The sequence below is a fragment of the Ursus americanus genome, chromosome 21 (assembly GCF_024610735.1).
Source record: "Ursus americanus isolate L20-20 chromosome 21, mUrsAme1.1.p, whole genome shotgun sequence".
Classification (NCBI taxonomy): domain Eukaryota; kingdom Metazoa; phylum Chordata; class Mammalia; order Carnivora; family Ursidae; genus Ursus; species Ursus americanus.
This window is the reverse complement of record NC_142147.1, coordinates 54451472-54470846: the sequence shown is the minus strand read 5'-3', so window position 1 is coordinate 54470846 and position 19375 is coordinate 54451472. Positions and strand designations below refer to the sequence as shown.

General features: G+C 43.8%; 1 protein-coding gene and 1 pseudogene across 4 annotated transcripts in view; both read left to right on the top strand.

The window, feature by feature from the left end:
- Positions 1–19375, top strand: part of LOC148108326 (KRAB domain-containing protein 5-like) — a 52506-nt gene that overhangs the window by 5292 nt on the left and 27839 nt on the right. Inside the window, exon 1 of one of the 4 annotated variants that reach the window (XM_087871145.1) lies at positions 5325–5409. The exons of the other annotated variants lie outside the window; for them this stretch is intronic. The gene's annotated coding sequence lies outside the window, so the exon portion shown is untranslated. Of the gene's footprint in view, positions 1–5324; positions 5410–19375 lie in introns of those variants that run through there. 4 annotated transcript variants of the gene reach the window in all.
- LOC148108327 (uncharacterized) lies at positions 3492–19369 on the top strand (annotated as a pseudogene).

The following is a 19375-nucleotide window of genomic DNA, read 5'->3' as shown; positions in this document are numbered from 1 at the left end:
CCTCCTCTCTTGATGCCCGGGTGGCTCAGTCCGTTAAGCATCTGCCTTCGGCTCAGGTCATGATCCCAGTGTCCTGGGGTCGGTCGAGTCTGGCTTTGGACTCCTTGCTCAGCAGGGAGCCGCCTCCTCCCTCTGCCTGCTGCTCCCCCTGCTTGTGCTCTCTCTCTTACAAATAAATAAAATCTTTAGGGGCGCCTGGGTGGCGCAGTCGTTAAGTGTCTGCCTTCGGCTCAGGGCGTTTTCCCGGCGTTCTGGGATCGAGCCCCACATCAGGCTCTTCTGCTGGGAGCCTGCTTCTTCCTCTCCCACTCCCCCTGCTTGTGTTCCCTCTCTCGCTGGCTGTCTCTCTCTGTCAAATAAATAAATAAAATCTTTAAAAAAAAAAAAACAAATAAATAAAATCTTTAAAAAAAAATAAAAAACTTCTCTCTTCTGAATAGGACACCAGTCATTGAATTGGGATTTACCTGAATCCAGTATGACCTCATTTTAGCTTGATGACATCCTACTGCCCAGTAAGGTTACAATTACATGTAGTGAGGATTAGGACCAAGCATATTTGAGGCACACCGTGTAACACAACGCGAATAAAAAGCACTAGGTGGTTAACTGTCACTGAGGGATTAATGTGCACTACAGGTTTGAAGGTTGGGGGTGGGGTGTATGCAGGGACATTAAGAGTATGAAGGATATGTGTGTTGAGGGGATAAGGGGGAAGGAAATCGGGAAGGAAGTGGATAATGGATGAGGAATTGGCAAAGGGAGTTAAAAGGCAAGTTTGGGTAAAAGGCATGCAAACCTTATTATTTTTTTTTTTAAAGATTTTATTTATTTATTCGACAGAGAGAGAGACAGCCAGCGAGAGAGGGAACACAAGCAAGGGGAGTGGGAGAGGAAGAAGCAGGCTTATAGCGGAGGAGCCTGATGTGGGGCTCGATCCCATAACGCCGGGATCACGCCCTGAGCCGGAGGCAGACGCTTAACCGCTGTGCCACCCAGGCGCCCCGCATGCAAACCTTATTGCTTATGAAGGGTTAAAGAACATGGGGGTGAAAGAGGGATAGTTGCTTGTGGATGGAGGCCTGGGGGTGTTAAGTGTTTCAACCAGAGGTAAAGAAGTGGGAAGAATAGATGATGCCCGGGGAACGTAGTGGACAGAGAATTAATGGAGTGGAGGGGGATCATGAGAACTGGGAGAATAGTGGGCATCAGTAGAAGAACGTGTCCATGAGAAAGAGTCAGGGAGTGTAGGGTTGGGGAAATGGGTGCAGGGTCATGAGGAAACTAAGGACTCCCAATAAATGATGGCTCAGATATTGAGGACAGTGGACATAAAAGATGCAATAAATAGGCTAAAGTTACTGGAATCGGGGGTGGGGAGGGGATAAATGGCAATAGAGGAGGAAAGAATGCATGGAGGTTCTTGGTACAATGGAAGGAAGCTTGGACTGAGGGCTCTAGAATCAGGCAAAAAAGGGGTTTATTGGTTTATTGGTGTAGAGGTCTAAGATGCTCCCAGTGGACTTAAAAGAGCAATGAAGAAGACTAGAAGGGTCATTTTCAGGGAAAGAGTTAGGTTTCATGGAAATCTAAAGGTGGAGAGATTGAGGTCACAATGGGGGATAGAGAGGAAGGAGAGGAGGGTTGGAGCTGGTGGTGATGGAAATCGCAGGGGTACATTTAGAGGTCGCTAATCCTACTCATTAATTCTCTGATTTGCACTTGATTCAAATCTGTCAACTATTTGTAATTCCAGCCCATGCCAGTAACCTTACATAAAATACCGAGTACTCCTTTCAGTTGAGTAGGTAGTAAACGACCATAGGTAAAATTTAGAGTAAAGTGACTGCTGACCTAGGTTCCTGAGAAGATCCAATGCCTCATGAAACCTTGACTCTAACCTTATAGGGTCCTAAACAGAAAGCCCAGCGAAGTTCACTGAAATTCAGACTTAACAGAATTATATTTTTAGGAGCTCCTAAATACTTGCAATTTGTTACGGTACTGATAGAAAACAAATACACATAGGCGTATCATTAATTGTAAAATTAAAAGTATAAACTTGGGACACCTGGGTGGCTCGTTCAGTTAAGTGTCTGCCTTCAACTCAGGTCCTGGGATCCAGTCTCGCATCAGGCTCCTTGCTGAGTGGGGAGGCTGCTTCTCCCCCTGCCTGATGCTCCCCTTGCTTGTGCGCACGCTCTCTCTGACAAATAAATACAATCTTAAAAAAAAATTATAAACTTATAAAATATCTTATAAAATATCTAAATAAACTTATAAAATATCTAAAGTAAAAATTTTCATTATTATCCCCAATCTTCAGGCATAACAATTTGTGAGGTTGAGCTGGAGCCTCCCTCTTACACAATTTCAGACTATAACACATGTAGAGGCTAAAATATTTTATACTTGGTTCGGTGTTTACGTAAATATCGTCGTATCAAACTTACTGTCAAATTGCATTCCTTAATCGATGCTATATTAAGCTGGCGTTTCCACACCAGTAGAAAATGAATGTACTGCAACATGAAAACATACCATATCCCACAGTAATTATAAATACATCCTTGTTGAAACGTTCTCCTGTTTATACAATTACAGTTGGATGTACAGGTCTGCTGTTATGCACATCACGCAGTGTGGCTCTTTGATTTGTACACGTGGGACTTAACTGGGTTAAAGTTCTGGGACAGAAGATTGTTGCACCATCATGACTTGCATTGTTACACTGAATGGACAGTTTCTGAATTCCTATGAAAAACAAAACAAAAACCCCGTAGTGTCGTACCAGCTATGCTTCCACTGCTCAAGAAATTAAACAGGGAAGCCATAGACTGAAGTGTCTCTAATGCCTCAGTTGTGTCTGTAAGGAAACCACATCTTAATTCACAGTCACTACACTGGAGAGGAAGAAAATGAACTTAAGAGCAAACAATTACAGTCAAATAGGCCTTCCAAAAATAAGTTAACTTCTTAAGGTATATCCAGTCAAACACCGTCCTTGCTTCCCTTCTACATTCTCTCATTAAAAACCTCACTCCTACGGGCTCCTGGGTGGCTCCGTCGGCTAAGCACATGCCCTCCGGTCAGATCATGATGCCAGGGTCCCGGGATAGAGCCCCACAGCGGGCTTCCTGCTCAGCGGGGAGCTTGCTTCTCCTTCTCCTGCCACTCCGCCTGTTTGTGTCCTCTCTTTTTCTCTCTCTGCCAAATGAATAACTAAAATCTTAAAAAAATAAAAATAAAAACTAAAAAACCTCACTCCTGTCTCCTACGGGTGGAGCATGCCTAAACATTTAAAAACAAGTTAACTGCCGAAATTCACTCTTAGAAATTGGAAGATACGTCATTTCATCTTTTAACACCACACAGGACCACCTTTCACGTTGAACCCTTTCTCACTTGGCCTGGACATCTTCCCCACCTTGTCAGTGGGCAGCGGACTCAAGGTGCCATATTTCCCCGCCCCTCTCCGCTCACTTTCGCACATGCGTGCAGCGCAACGGCGCGACTCTGCCCTCACTTCCCCAGACTTCACCCTTAGTAATGGCTCCCATAGCGCCTGCGCAGAAAGAATTTCCTGCCGAGTGCTGCCCATGCGCTGGGAGTGCGCGTGGCACACACAGCCCGCCTCAGAGCCAAACCTGCCGTCCTGTGCTCCTCCCGTCACCAGTCCCGGTCTCCACAGCAGGACCCCTGAATCCCGTCTCAACCAGGCCCACACGCCTGAGTTCACAGTTCAGGCAAGGTAAGGACCAGAGACTATGGACAGACCGGTCCTCCCTCTGACCGTCGTGCTATCACACTGGGAGTTTTGATGCCCTCTCCTTTTCCTGTTACTAAAACTTCACACATTCGTACAAAGAGAATGCCAGTGAACCACTCAAGGACCTGACTATGGCATCTGCCACAACGGAGAGTACCCCAGAGCAGGCGGGCATCAGGGACGGAGCCTGGGTGGCTCAGCCGGTTAAGCGTCTGTGCCTGATACCGGGGTCCTGGTATCAGCAGAGAACCTGCTGCTCCCCCTGCTTGTGCGCTCTCTCTCGCTCTCTCTCGCTCTCTCTCTGTCAAGTACATTTTAAAAATCTTAAAAAAAAAAAAAAAAAAAGTCCCTTCAGATTCTGTCAAAATGGCCACTTAGGTCATGAACTTGCCCTCTGCTCCACTGCCCTTCCTGGATCCTCCCTTCTCAGAACAGCTCCGCGAACAGAGCTCCTGGCATATCTGCCTCCTGGGTTGCTCCAGTTGCCATTCACACGATTTCCTGAGACGCAGACTCAGATAAAGGAGAGCAAAGGATTTCCAGTTTGGGGAGTCGGTTTACCTTTCTAGTGAAAACAGTGCTTCCAAGGTAATACCTAGCATCCCACCTTCCATTCCTGGGATGGCCACTGATAGTCCACATTTTAAAGTTAAGCCACTAGACCCACGTTGCATGGCACTACGGTAGAGAATGCAGGCAGAGCATATCTGAGGCACCCACCCCCACCATCTTATGTCAACACCAACAGTTCCTGGTGAGTTCCCAGGAAAGAGTTTACTATTAGCGCTGTGAAGTTTACAGGAAGAAGGCTAGTGAGCGCTGATGTCTGAGCAAGTCTCTGTCTGGAAAACAACATGTATACATTACTGCTATGTTGATTGAGCACTAATTTTGTGTTCCCAAGGAAGTTACAGTGGACCATGTTGGGAACTTAATATATATGATGTGATTTAATCCCCATAATATCCTGTGAGCTGGGCACTAGGTGTCCTGTAATAACCATAAAGAGGTAGGTACTGGGCCTACATAGGTGGCTCTGTGCTTCATCCTCTGTTATCCTATTGATTAAATAAATGTTTGTATACTGTAGGAGCGAAATACAGATGAATGGAAAAATGCAGAAAGGAAGGGTAGATTCGTAGTTCTGAGAGTTCTCATTGTACTTATATTTTTTTAACAGGATAGAAAAATGTTTGAGTTTATAAGTATATGACAGTTTTCCTGGACTTTGTACACGTTTATCAGCAATATATGATAATTTTAATTCCTCCACATTGGTGTTATTTTTTTTTCCTGAAGTTTAGCCATTCTAGCAAATAGGAAGAGTCATCTCCCTGTAGTTTCCGTGCTTTCTGGGAGGAGTGGTTAAAGAAAATGTGATACATATATATCTGTGTGTGTGTATATATGTATATATATGTATGTATATGTATATATGTGTGTATATATTTCTGCCATGTAATATTATTTATGATATAAAAATATATATCATAGAATAAATTATGTATCATAACATATAACTATAATATTTATATTTGTTTATCTATCTAGATATCTAGACATCTGTATCCAAAATTCAGCCTTTAAAAAAGGACATGCTTCCATTTGGGACAAAGTAGGTGAGCCTGGAGGATCTTACTGTAAGTGGAATAAGCCACACAAAATGGCAAATACTGTATTATCTCGATTATATCTGGAATCTAATAAGTTGAACTCATAAAAGCAGAGTACAGTTGTGATGGTCAGGAGCTGACTGAGGGTAAAATGGCAGATGTTGGTCAAATGGTACAAAATTTGAGTTATTCAGGATGAATAAAATCTAGAGCTCTGAAGTACAGCATGACAACTATTATGTCTATTATTCTTCACCACAGTCAGAGGAACCCAGGGGGACTCCCACCTGGCTACCCCGAAGGCGATTGCTTCTACGGAGGGAGGAGAGTGCCCTGGATGACTAATGCCTCTTTCTCTAAGATGGAAGGAGATTCAGATTCTTGTGCTAGTCTAAACCCAGTCTACACAGGACATCCGCAAGGGTTAAAAGAGTCCCTGGTCCTGGAGAGTGTGCCCAAGTGAGATTGACCAGATGCCCCCATAGGGAACCAGGTACCAGGAAGGTGAGACTTAGGCTGGGCCATCAGGTAGAGCATGGATCTTTCCTGATGGAGCCTTATCCTCAGATGCAGGATATGTGTGTGCTGTTTCCTGTCCCTGAGCAGGGCTCCCTGAAGTAAGATGCCTCTACTCCAGTGAGTAAGGTTACAACTAGCTGTGCTTGTGGTCATGACTGTAGGTGTTTCAGTGGGTCTTAGCCTTGCACTGTGAATGGTCTTCTTCCCTCCTGAGTTTGCAGTAACACAGGACCTAGTGTGCTAAGTTTTAATCATTATTCCTGTCGCCACTTAGAGATTCTGCAGTGAATGTGAGGGGCTCCAGCTTCTTGAAGGACCAACAAATTTGTAACCATGTTTGTGGAGCTGTCTTCACAACCCACACCCAAGTACATGTTAGGTGATGTAATATCTCATATTGAAAGATACACGTTCAAAGATATTTTTGAGTGTCTCTGCATTCTTTCAGGATACATTATTTCACTCCTTAATGGTCTCTGAACTTATCTCTTGGTACCATTAATGCCATGTAATTGTATGGAGAATTATACAATAATTATAAAAGCATTCATTCTACAGCTGTAACTCTGTATTTATTACTAGAATAGATTATCCAGTTCACAATTTTACCTACAAGTGTGACTGGCTTGTAATTGTATACAACACTCTGTGAGGCATGAATATATAAATGGCTGACATGGAAAAGAACAGTACATTTTTCTCATGAGATGAGAAAGTTTTGTAATTCCCCAGGATACAGAGAAGGACCTGGATACACAGTCGTCATCACTCAAGAGAATAGAGGTGCTGGCAGCTGGGAAACATGGGCTGATTAAGGCTGAGTTGTTCACTTCCCTCCACATAATCCACTGAAAAAGAGAGAAATTACTCAAGAGAATAGAGGTGCTGGCAGCTGGGAAACATGGGCTGATTAAGGCTGAGTTGTTCACTTCCCTCCACATAATCCACTGAAAAAGAGAGAAAAAGAGAGAAAAAAAAAAAGAGAGAGAAATAACGATGGAAGAGAGAGTATCAAAAATTACAAAGTTAATTTGGATCAACTTTTTATGTGTTGTGAACTTAGGAAGATCTTTAGCAAGGACTCTATCTTTAATAATTACCAAGGTGTTTAACAGTGCGGACAGAATTTATCAGTGCAATGAATCTGGGCAAAATGTTACCATGGGTCAAATCCTAATAAACAGCAGAGAACTCCGTTTCTAGAGAACCAGCACAAAAGAAATAAATGTGAGAAAGTCTTTTAGCAAAGCTCAATCCTTATTAAATGTCATTGTTTCCTTACTGGAGAGAAGACATACAAATATAGCAGTGTGGCAAAGTTTTTAAGCACAGTCTTCCAAACACGCTCAACAAAGAGTTTTCATACTGAGAAGAAACCTTACATATGTGAGGAATGTGGCAAAGCCCTAACCAGTACTCAATTTTTTTGAATCAGAGAGTGTATACGGGAGAAAAACCTTAGAAATGTAAAGAATGTGTAAAGCTTTTACCCAGAGTTCTAGCCTTCCTGCCATCAGAGAACTCATTTTGGGGAGAAACCTTACAAATGTAAGTAACATGGCCACACCTTTAACCAGCACTCAACCCTTTCTTCACATCAGAGAATACATACTGGGAAGAAAACTTACAAATGTAAAGATTTTGCTGAAGCCTTTATTGCTCAGACTTTCCTTGACATCAGAATATATGTACTTGGGGAGAAACCCAACAAATGCAGAGAATATGGCAAAGCCTTTAAACAGAATGACCACCTAAGTAAACATCTATGCATTCATCCTGGGAGAAACCCCCCAAATGTAAAAAATATGGCAAAGCCTTTGTCTGGATTTCAAGCCTTCCTTGACAGAAGACAATACATGCAGGGGAGAAACCCTACAAATGTAGAGAATATAACCAAATCATTAACTAGAGCCATCACTTGACTATACATTAGAGAATTCATACTGGAGAGACAACGTACAAATGTAAAGAATGTGGTAATGCCTTTACCCTGAACTTAACACTCGACATCAGAGAGTACATACCAGATAGAAACCCTAAGGGGTGCCTGGGTGGCTCAGTCAATTAAGCATTTGCCTTTGGCTCGGGTCATGATCTGAAGGTCCTGGGATCGAGCCCCGCATCAGGCTCCCTGCTCAGTGGAGAGCCTGCTTCTCCCTCTCCCTCTGCCCCTCCCTGCTCTCATTCCCTCTCGCTCTATCTCAAATAAATAAATATATAAAAATCTTTAGAACCCTAGAAATGTAATGAATAGGGGAAATCCTTTGTTTTAAATACACATTTTGGAAAAAAAAAAGCCATAAAAACATTAAAGATGTAAAAACTGGCCATTTATGTAATGAAAAAAAAAACAAATCTAAATAAACATCAGAGATTCACAGCAGAATGGACTAAGCCTGCACCACTTTTAAGACATTAATCTGGTCCAGATTTTCAGTGGAAACTTGCAGGATTCTACATCTTATGTCATCTTTTTTTTTCCCTTCGTACCAGTGGAATCAGGGCGAGTGTGAGAGGTTCTCAGTCATCTGAATGTAGCCACCTGTGGGTCGTAATTTCTAAGTGGAATCCCAGACACCTTGGAAGCTTTTGGCCTGAAGCATTTTCTGCATGATTTTAGATAGAGACTTCTTTTCTAATTTCACAGAATGTCCAGAGGTGTGTCCATTGGCAACTCGGTCCCCTTGAGAGACTTCCAGGCCATTAACATCAGTCCTAGGACTCCAGTTGGGGGAAGCATTAAGTCACAGTCCCACACTCCATCGGCCCCTGCAGCATCCTGTGCCAGATTCTCCATGGGCTGGTCAATATCACAGTTTCTATGTAGATACGAGACAGGAAGAGCAACAAATATTTCACAAACACTAAGTATTGGATCTGGTTCTGCTGTACTTTGTGACAAACAGATAAACTTACTCTATACAGCGTTCAGATGTACCTCAGATGTTTTGTGTTTCAGACTTACTGTGGTTCTCATTCTGTGCGTGCACAAGCTGATGGGCCAACGCATTGATAGGAACAACACACACCTAGATCCTCTCCTGAGATAACACATACCCCCGGCATCCTTGTCCTAGGGAAGTATCTTTGTCATTTTTATACCCTCTCTGCCATCATTGTGGTTTTTCTCTTTTTCATTAGACCATGTGGGAGCAATGGAACAACTCGGCCTTCACCAATGCATGTTTCCCCATGGCCAGCGCTTTTATTTTCTTGAGTAATACTCACAGTGTATTCAGGCTGTGTTCTGTATCCTGGAGGAATTATAAAACTTTCTCATCTCATGAGAAAAAAGTAGTCTGTTTTTCTCCATGTTAGTCATTTATATAGTCATGCCTTAGAGAATGTCATGTACAATTACAAGTCATTCGCAGTTTAGGTAAAATTGTGAATAAGATAATCCATTCTAGTAATAAATAATAAATTATAGCCGTAGAATGAAACCTTTTATAATTATCGTAGAGGACACCTGGGTGGCTCAGTTGGTTAAGTGTCTGCCTTCGGCTTATGGGATGGAGTCCTTGGTCAGGTTCCCCACTCAGCAGGGAGTCTGATTTTCCCTCTGCCCCTCCCCCCTGCTCATGTGTGTGCTGGCTCTCTCTCTCTCTCTCTCCCCTGCAAATATAAATAAATAAAATCTTTATATATATATAGAGAGAGAGAGAGAGAGAGAGGCAGCTGTACAATTATGTTGTGTTACTGGTCCCAGCAATAAGGCCAGAGTCTAATCAGTAATACAACTGTGTCCTGTAATAATGCAGAAATACTTGAAGTATCTTTGAATTTGTATCCTTCAATATGAGATATTATATTTGCCTAACATTTATCTGGGTGTGAGGCTTTGAAGACGGTTCCATAAAGATAAGCTAACGTGTCAAATGGCCCTTCAAGAAACTGGGGGTGAGGGAAACTGTCTCAGAAGTGTAATGCAACTGATGGGTGGGGAAGGTGCAGGGAAAGCTAGGTTTTAGGCAGTGCAGGCATTGGAGACTAAGTGGTGAACACTGTCTCGTATCCTAGGAGAAGTGTTGAAGTCTCGACAGATGACAATGCTCAAGGAAAACCACTAGCATATTTAAGTGCTTTCAGTTATAATTGTAATAGTGAGCTGCAGGGAACAGAAGAAAATACAGGTGGTGTTTCAGCTGATGTATAATAAGAATTATGGTGGCTAGCAAGTAATGAACAATCATTTTGTGTCCGAGTTCAAGTTCAGTGGATTTGGTGATGTGCTGGAGTTCTCCCGGTTTGTATTAAGCTTTGAGGCCAGTGGACTGTTTTGAAAAGAAACAGGTTACGAGGGTAGTCCTCAGATGTCTCAATTTTAACAAGCAATCTTATGGAGGAAATGTTCACCAAGCCTGGAAAATAAAAGTAGTGCAATTGGGGGACAGAAGGCATGAAGTATTTTATCGAATAAGAAGTTGCATTGCTTTTGAAATATCTAAAGGAGGACAGTGGACACGGTTTTTAAAACGGGGATTATTTATTCGATGTTAATTTAATGTAACACTAATTATAGTTATAATTTTAATGTAAATTTGTATTGTGTAATACATTAATTGTTGCAGAAGTGTGGCAGAGAGAATAGAGAGAGTTCTTACGGAGTCTTCACCCTGTTCCCTTGTTACCATGACATGACTGTGGTCCTTTTGACAAAACTTACAACTACGAATGGCCCATGAACATTATAGATATTTCAGAATTATTAGTATTTCACCAATTGTAATTATTTTTCCATCCACTGTAACAGGATTTTTTTTTCTTCATTGGTGCCCACAGTTCTTGGTCACCCCGTTTCGAAGAGCGAAGAGGTAGACCAGACAGAGTGGTGGGCAGCAAAGCAAGGTTTATTGAGTGACAGCAAAGTGACAGTACAAAGCTCCAGAGGAGGGAGGGGACCCAAGAGGACTGCCACCGAACTTTCTAAGTTTAGGGGTTTTTATGAGTTTGTTAGAGGAGCTGTTTTAATCTGATTAACCCTCGCTGAGCCTGTCATCCAGTCATGTTTTTATCACCTATCTATCACATGGGAAAGGGTGGAGGGCTCCTTCCAGGGTGGGGTAAAGTCCTTTTAAGGGTGGTTTCCTCTTAGGGTGGGGCCTCTCATCCCTGCCTGTCCGCCCACCTTCCAACTATCCCTCATCATCCACAAGGATGCGGTCCAAAATAGCATTTTATGGTCATCCTATCCCTGCAATATTCTTTGCTCTGTATCTGTTTTTCATGCTTTCCTAAATTTCATGACCTTGACAGGTTTGAGAAGGCCTGCTCAGGTGTTTTTTATCTCTAAAATTGAATTTGTCTGATGTTTTTCTCATGATTGGATTGTGTTTATAGCTGCTATGACGAACACTTAGGAGGCTTAGAGATGCAAACTCATAGAGAAAGTGATTTGTTCTATTTAACTTGGCCGTTAGAAAAGCAGAGATGAAGAGCCATGGTCCCCACCATCCAGAGACTTTCAGTCGAGAGCGAATGGTGTGCAGGTCAAAATCCATGTATCACTTTGGACACCCCAAAAACTTAACTCTTAACAGACAGCTTTTGACTGGAAACCTTACCAATAACATAGTCGATTACATACTGACTCTCTCTATATATCCATATCTATATATATTTATATAGATATTTATATATTTTTAATGTATATATAAATATTTGTATTTATATATATAAATATATAATAGTCTTACAATAAAAGTAAGCTAGAGAAATATTAAGAAAATCGTAAGGAAGGGGCACCTGGGTGGCACAGCGGTTAAGCGTCTGCCTTCGGCTCAGGGCGTGATCCCGGCGTTATGGGATCGAGCCTCACATCAGGCTCCTCCGCTATGAGCCTGCTTCTTCCTCTCCCACTCCCCCTGCTTGTGTTCCCTCTCTCGCTGGCTGTCTCTATCTCTGTCAAATAAATAAAATCTTAAAAAAAAAAAAAAGAGAGAAAGAAAATCGTAAGGAAAATACATTTGCAGTGCTTTGCTGTATTTATCCAAAAAAATCTCTGTGCAAGTAGACCCATGCACTTCATGTCTTTCAAGAGTGAACTTTAGTTTCTGATAGTATTGGCCCATAAATCTCTACGTGTTTCTGTTAAATTGCCCATTATTTTTTGTTACAAAACAGACAGGGAATTGGCTTAAGTAGAATATAATCATACGAAGTTTCTGCTAGGCAAATGTAGGAAGAGAGAACTGGGAATATCCAATAAGCAAGGAGATCAGAAGCGTAGAGCCCTCTGCCTCTCCAGCTCCACCCAGAACCTTCTCTTCTGAAGCTTGTCTAGGTCTGGCCCCACCCTGGGTTCTCCCCTCACTGAACAGATGAGAGCAGGTCAGAGGTTTGGTTCACTGCTCCTCCCACATCTCAATGGTAGGTGCTCCTGTTCGGCTGACACCCCAAATCAGATATATGGAAGCAAATAATAAGGGAACAGAAGGCAAGCTAAGGACGAAGCAGAAGCTGATACTCCATAGCCTCTCTGCCACCACACTCCTGGGTGGGATGTGTGTGACATTCCTCCGGGGAAACTCCCAACATTCTTCACGTTAACGCTTTGCTAGAGGGAAAAACAACCTTAGCTTGACAATAACAAGGTCTCCAGTATCCTGTCTTCTTTAGCATATGAAAATCCTTTTGGACACCTTCCTTTTTCCTGACCTCCACCTGAGGCATTCCTCACAACCACTCTGCACAGCTCTTTCTTCCCATTGGTCTAGTCCCTCTGCTTTAATAAAATCACCTTTTTTGCACCAAAGACATCTCAAGAATTCTTTCTTCGCCGTCAGCTCTCGATCTCACCAACGTTCCAAAACTACAGCACAAAGATTGTACGTTTGGTGCCTTGCTTTCTGTCTTTCTCATTAAATTCTGTGCCTGAAAGGGGCCGGGACAGGCCCCACCAGAATGTGCCACTTTGGCAGGTGTATTATTTGGGCCTGAAGGCAATCAAGACCCTGTGGGCCCAGGAGAAACTTTTGCTCCTCCCTTAACTACATAGGGGAATCTAAATTGGGGGCCCTTTCCAAAACCAGGGTTATTACAGGAGGTAAATTTTGCTTGAGTGATTCATCTGTATGGCAGAGCAGACATCTAATTGCCAATGTCGAGGAGCAGGAATTCATGTCCTTTTCAAGGGTCCTTCTAGCTGGACTAAGAATGAAATTGACAGATTACCCAGAGAAAATCAAAGTTAATGGCATATGTACAAGGAATCTCCATAGACATGGAAATTTTAAAGGCAACATGAGGTATATATGTGACTCTGAGGAGAAGGGAGTAGGGATCTGAGAATTCAGAGGAAAGGAACGTCCTTCGCAGGGCACTAGGAAAAGCAGATGTTTGGTAGACATTTGCCCTACCATAGAGATGAGTCACTCAGAGAAAATTTATTTGTTAATAACATTTTTCTGGAAAATACCTTCAATTTAGATTCTTCTGTGTGGTTAAGTGAGGGACACACATTTCTCTTAAGACCATAGCGTCTCAAGTGTTTTCTGCTCAAAATAATCCTTACCCCAAAGTGGCGCCTTCTGGTGGGGAGTGGAGGCAGCTGTCCGGAACCTCTTCTCACCAAACACCTGCTCTTCTCCTTATTACCCTGTCAGCTGCATTTCTTTCTCTTGAAATCCCACACTCCCACTCCCTTCTCCTTGGTTCAGGATGACGTACATACCTCCTTCTGCCTGCCTGACTTTGGAATTTCCATGTGTTTGTGTGTGCTCTTGAATTGTATTCTCTCCTGTTCATCTGTGTCATTGTCAATTTGATTCTTAGCGCAGCTGGAACAACCTCATAAGGGTCAGGAATTCTTAGTGCCCAAAAAGGGGACCGGATATTCTTGCTCCGTGACAGCTTCAAGAGCCAACCCATTCAGCACCTGTTTTCCATTTCTAAACATCTAGTAGTCACTCAAGTTTTAAAAAGTGAATATACAGACATACGGTGAAGTGGCTGGAGGCCCTGTAGTGCCTTCAGCGGTTGTCATTTCGACCTTAGTCTGTACTTTGAAATTGCTTCGCTGCTTCTTGCTAGCTTATCTTTTAACTCAGGCAGGAGCCCAGTAGGCAAGGCATCCCAGGAAGGGAAAGAACACGACACCCTTAAACAACAGGGCCTGCCCTGAGCCGGCAAGACCCCACATGCCTGACGCCAGTGCAGTGACCGGCCTGACCTCTGCCACTGACCTGCATGTACCACCACCCTTGGTCCTATATTTTCTTTATTCAAACCTGAAGCACTTTCAGCAGTTTGGAGACAATCTTTGAGACACTAGTCCTCTGCCTTGTCTGCGGTCGCCTCCCTGGAGTAAATTCCCTCATGTTTTGCGACCACTCATCAGTCTGCTCTTGGCCAGGGCACAGGGAGGGGTCCCAGAGCACGTGGCTCCTGGGGTCCCAAACAGAGCAGGGTTGGCCACTCACTGTGACAAGGTCCGAGGCAGAGAGACACATGGCGGGGAGACGAGAGAGGAAGTTATTTCAGGGAGGCCCACACCGGGAAGACGGCCGAGCAACGTCTCAAAGACGGTCTCCAGAGTGCTGGAAATACGTCCAGGGTTATATAAGGAAAATGGGGGGCAAAAGGGAGGGGGTGCCTGCAGGCAGGCAGCCAAGGTTAAATCTGTCCTTGTCTGGGAGTCCGTCAGGGGTGGGGTCTTTCTGGCTCAGGCAGTCCCAGTTGTTTGAGGGGGTAGTTTCCGTTCCCTTCAGGGGATGCTTTGCCCTCAGGGTCTTCCTCGGGAGCCGAGAGACAAGCTGGAAAGAACCCAGCTCGAAAGTCCAAGGTCAAAATTGAGGCAGCCATGGTCATCTTTCTTCCCTTTGGATTTTGTCAGCCGTGAGGGGCAGAACTAGGTGTGGGACCAACTGAGCCAAGTGTTCTTGCCCCCTTGGGTCCTGGTGACAAAGTAATTACCACAGACAGTGGAACAACCACATCCTTCACCTGCCACAGTTAAGATCTGTGTGTGTGTGTGTGTGTATGCATGCGTGTGGTGAGAACACTTAAGATAGCCTCTTCTAGCAAACCGGAAGTGTACAATACACTCGTATTAACTACAGTCACCGTGCTGTAATCAAACATTCGGCGTTCATGGATCCTGCATAATGAACCTTTTTACTATTTGACCAACATCAACATTCCCCTCATCCTCAGCCCCTGGGAACAAACATGCTAATCTTTTATACTTCTGCCTTTTTTTAGATTCTGCATATATGTGATTTCATACAGTATCTATTTTTCTGTGTGTGGCTTATTTAACTTAACAAAATGTCCTCTAGGATTATTCTGTTGCTGCAGGTGGAAGGATTTCCTTCTTTTTGGAGGCTGATACATGGACCAAGAATAAATCAGATGAGGTGCCTTTACCAGGAAGAGAGCAAATACCATAGATGAACTTTTTATTTTATTTTTTTGGACTTTATTTATTTGAGAGAGAGAGAGAGCAGGAGTGGAGTTAGGGGCAGAGAGAGAGGAAGAGGGAGAAGTAGACTCCCTGCTGACCAGAGGGTGGGATGTGGGGCTCAATCCCAGGACCCTGAGACCATGACCCCAGCTGTAGGCAGATGCCTAAACGACTGGGCCACCCAGGTGCCCGTCCCCCCCGCCCTCCCCAGAGATGAACCTTGTGTAAGGAGCTGCCTGCCTTGTGTGGAAAACATTTGTTTGACAAACATTTGCTCTTTCCTTTTTCCTGGGAAGGTACTTCCTCCTTTCTGCAATTCTAAATTCCTAGCCCCTTCTCCTCGAGTCACAAGGGCATGTAAGCATCAGTCGCTTTTCTTTCAATCGCCTGTCTTTGAGTCTCATATTGTTGCAGGGTTCTTGTCTCAGGGAGTCAAGGAATGAATCTCATGGACTCAAGAGGGTGAAGTGAAAGCTGATTAAGGGAAGGTGAGAACAGAAAGAGAAAGCTCTGTAGAGTGAGACGGGTCCTGAATGGGTTGCCACTGAAGGCTTTTATGGGTTGGTCTTTTATTGAAAACTGGCCAGGGAACTGAAATCTTTTTAAAGTCTCTACTGCTGATAGCACCGTGATTACTTCTCTTTTGAATATATCATCTCTGACGTTTAAGACCAATGAGATGGTCTGGTTATGTTCCCTTATCACTGGTTTCTTTCACCTCAGTATCTCTCCACATCTGGGATTTCTGTGAGCCTGGTCATGTAGCCCTCTACCTATCTCTTCCTACCTCGCCCCACCTGTCCCTTACTCGGTATCTTTGAGGTTCCCATATTAAGAAATTTCTTTTTTCTGTTGTGAACCTGTCTTGTGCCTAATTACTAGAAGGACAAAGAATTGTGGGGCGCCTGGGTGGCTCAGTCGGTTAAGCATCTGCCTTTGGCTCAGGTCATGATCTCAGGGTCCTGGGATCAAGCCTCGCATTGGGCTCCCTGCTCTGTGGGGAGTCTGCTTGGCCCTCTCCCTCTGCCACTCCCCCTGCTTGTGTTCTCTCTCTCTCTCTCAAATAAATAAACAAAATCTTCAAAAAAAAGGACAAAAAGTTGAGAACAGATGAAGAAAAATGTTTTCCTCTCCTACATATTCATTATGTTGGCAAAAAATGACCTCCTGCTTCAAAGCCAAAACAGAATGCCAAGGCAGAGTTTGGAATAAAGAGGAACAGTACCTTCCTTGCTCTGAGAGGCAAAGGAGGCCACAGCAGGTCAGGGCCTTCAGAACTGCAGGCCCACCTGGAGGACGGGTCAGGGGGTTTGGTAGGGAAATACAGTGACGGGGGAAACAAAGGCAGAAATTATTAAATTTCCTTACTACTTGCAGCCCACTGACAAGTCTTTGAGGCGGGCAGAGTGACATTCCTCTAGGGACTCAACTGCCTGGATGTTAACACTTCATTAAGGGCAAAAAGGCCATCTTAGCCCGGCCCCCAGGATCCTGTAAGTCTACTTTAACTTATAAAAATTCCTTTGGAAACTTCTTTATCTCTAAAGCTGTTGGCAATCATCCCCCAAGTCGATGTCCCACCAATAAACGTCTGAAGGGTCTCATTGCGTAAGGGACATGTGGGGCTGGGAAGGGAGAGCTAGGTAGGGGGCTCCATAATCACGCTCACAGAGATTCCAGAAATGCTCAGGCACAAGGAAACCAGGGATAAGGAAATAAACCAGCCCACCCTGTCTTGGGTATCAGAGGTGGGCTCCTTTTATGGCTGTCACATTGTGACTGACAAGGAATAACCAGACCCTAAAGAAGTAAGCCGTGAAAGATGTTATCAGCAGTCCTCACTCAAACCGAGACTTCATAAGAATGTTAAGGCCACAAGCTCCCTGGTCAGGTCTAAATAAAAGACTGTCAGTCAAGGCCCACATTGGCAACCCTATCCGGACCCTCTCACTCTTGAGAGCTTTTTCTCTATCCTTGCTTAATAAAACTCTATCACTTTATGCTCACTCTCCTTTGTCCTGGGGATTTATTCCTTGACTCCCTGAGAAAGAAGCTCACACTCCAGCTTCAACAGGATCTAGCTGGTCTCGACAGGAGCTGTGTGTGTGCTACCAGCCTTGTTTATCCCGTTTTCAGTGTGGTACCAGATTCCTTAAAAAGAAATAAAAAAAGGCTAAGGAGGGGAGTTTTCCCAAAAGAGAAAAAAGGTTACTTAAAAGGTTACTTGGTTTAATATCATGCCTCACGGGTGTTTTAATGCAGCCATTTTTGATTTTGTTCAAATTGATGCTTTTAAGTGGTTTCAGTTTCAGTCACCAGGAGAACCGTAGTAAGACTACCTCGTATTTTACAGTGAGAAACCACTGAATATTTTCTAGAATGGCTAAATTTCAGTGAAAGTACTGAGGAATTAGAATTCTTTTTTTTTTTTTTTTTTAAGATTTTATTTATTTGACAGAGAGAGAGAGACAGCCAGCGAGAGAGGGAACACAAGCAGGGGGAGTGGGAGAGGGAGAAGCAGGCTCATAGCGGAGGAGCCTGATGTGGGGCTCGATCCCTGAACGCCGGGATCACGCCCTGAGCTGAAGGCAGATGCTTAACGACTGAGCCACCCAGGCGCCCCGAGGAATTAGAATTCTCATTTACACTCCTGATGTGGGAAACAAAGGCAAAAGGAAAAAATTAAATTTCCTTACTGCCAACAGCCCATTGACAAGTCCTTGAAACTGGAAGAGTGATCTTCCTCTGGGAGCTCAGCTGCCTTGATCTTAATACTTTGCTGAGGGCAAAAGACAATCTAACGATAACATCCCAACCTCCCAGGATCCTGTGAGTCTATGTTAACACATAAAAATTCCTTTGGAAACTTCCTTTACCTCTATCTTCCGAGATGTATTATTAACAATTATCCCCCAAGCATATGGCCCCCTGATATACATCCGAAGTGTCTAATGATTGAGAGTTTACTGTGGTAATAAATGAACTTTGCCCCAAAATAGCTAGCCCTGGCAACATCATGGAAGCCTTGTTCCCAAAATACTTGGGAGCTTGTGCAGTCCTTCTTCCCCTCCCAACTTGAACGTATGTAATCAGTCACCCGTTGCACCCCCAGTGCAGCTTTGTCTCCCCATGAGTCCTGTCCCCATGCTTTAATAAGCACCACCTTTTTGTACCATAGATGTCTCAAGAATTCTTTCTTGGCCATTGGCTCCAAACCCCGACATTCTACATCAATGGGAATTTGAAAAGTACATTCAATTTGGAAAATTATTTGGCGGTGACTTATGAGAATAAGCATTCCTACTGAAGGGGAACATTTTGTCACCACAAAATACCTCTCTCTGGCCAAGGCTTATTTTAAAGAAACAAGGGAAAAGTTCTGAAACCCAGTACAAATTGCCTTTTGCAAGACACATTTGCATTTATTAAGGGAAAGCTCTATTCGTAAGGGTGTCTCCCTCTGTGTAGCAGAAAGAGGGAGAAAGTGTAAATCTCCAGAAACTGTGGTCAATGGAGAAGGCATGAATTTAAATCAGAGTAACAATCATAGCTTTGGTTACTGTTTTATCCCTGGTCACCTCCCCAAATGCTTCCCAATAGGATCCCATGTGGAATTTCAAAAAGGATTGTATCCAGAGCAGCCCCCCCCCCAAAGTTCGTCAGTCGGTGAGGGGGGAAACAACAGTGATGTTTTCATAAATGCTCCAGGCGATTCTAGATGAAGCCAGGGTTAAGCAGGCTTAACCATGACTAGAAGACAGCTGAGTGCAGGCTTGGCTCAAGGAGAGGTAACACGGGCCCTGCCACGGGAATCTGGAAGCATCAGGTCCATGCAGCATACTTTTCTTATGTGGTAGCAGAATTTGTGTGAGTCTGTGGGAGGGGAGGCCCCCTGAAAGCAGAGAAGGAAAAGTCAGGGATTGGTAGGAGATCAGAGTTTCTGATCTGAGCTCCAAGACACAAATGACTAGGAAGTTGGGCGTTTTCTGTATTTCAAAGTCCTACCTGTAGGCAAGCTGTTTACCTGTGAAGAGGCTCTGTTGGGGGCATTAAAGGCGTTTTCTCCTGCTG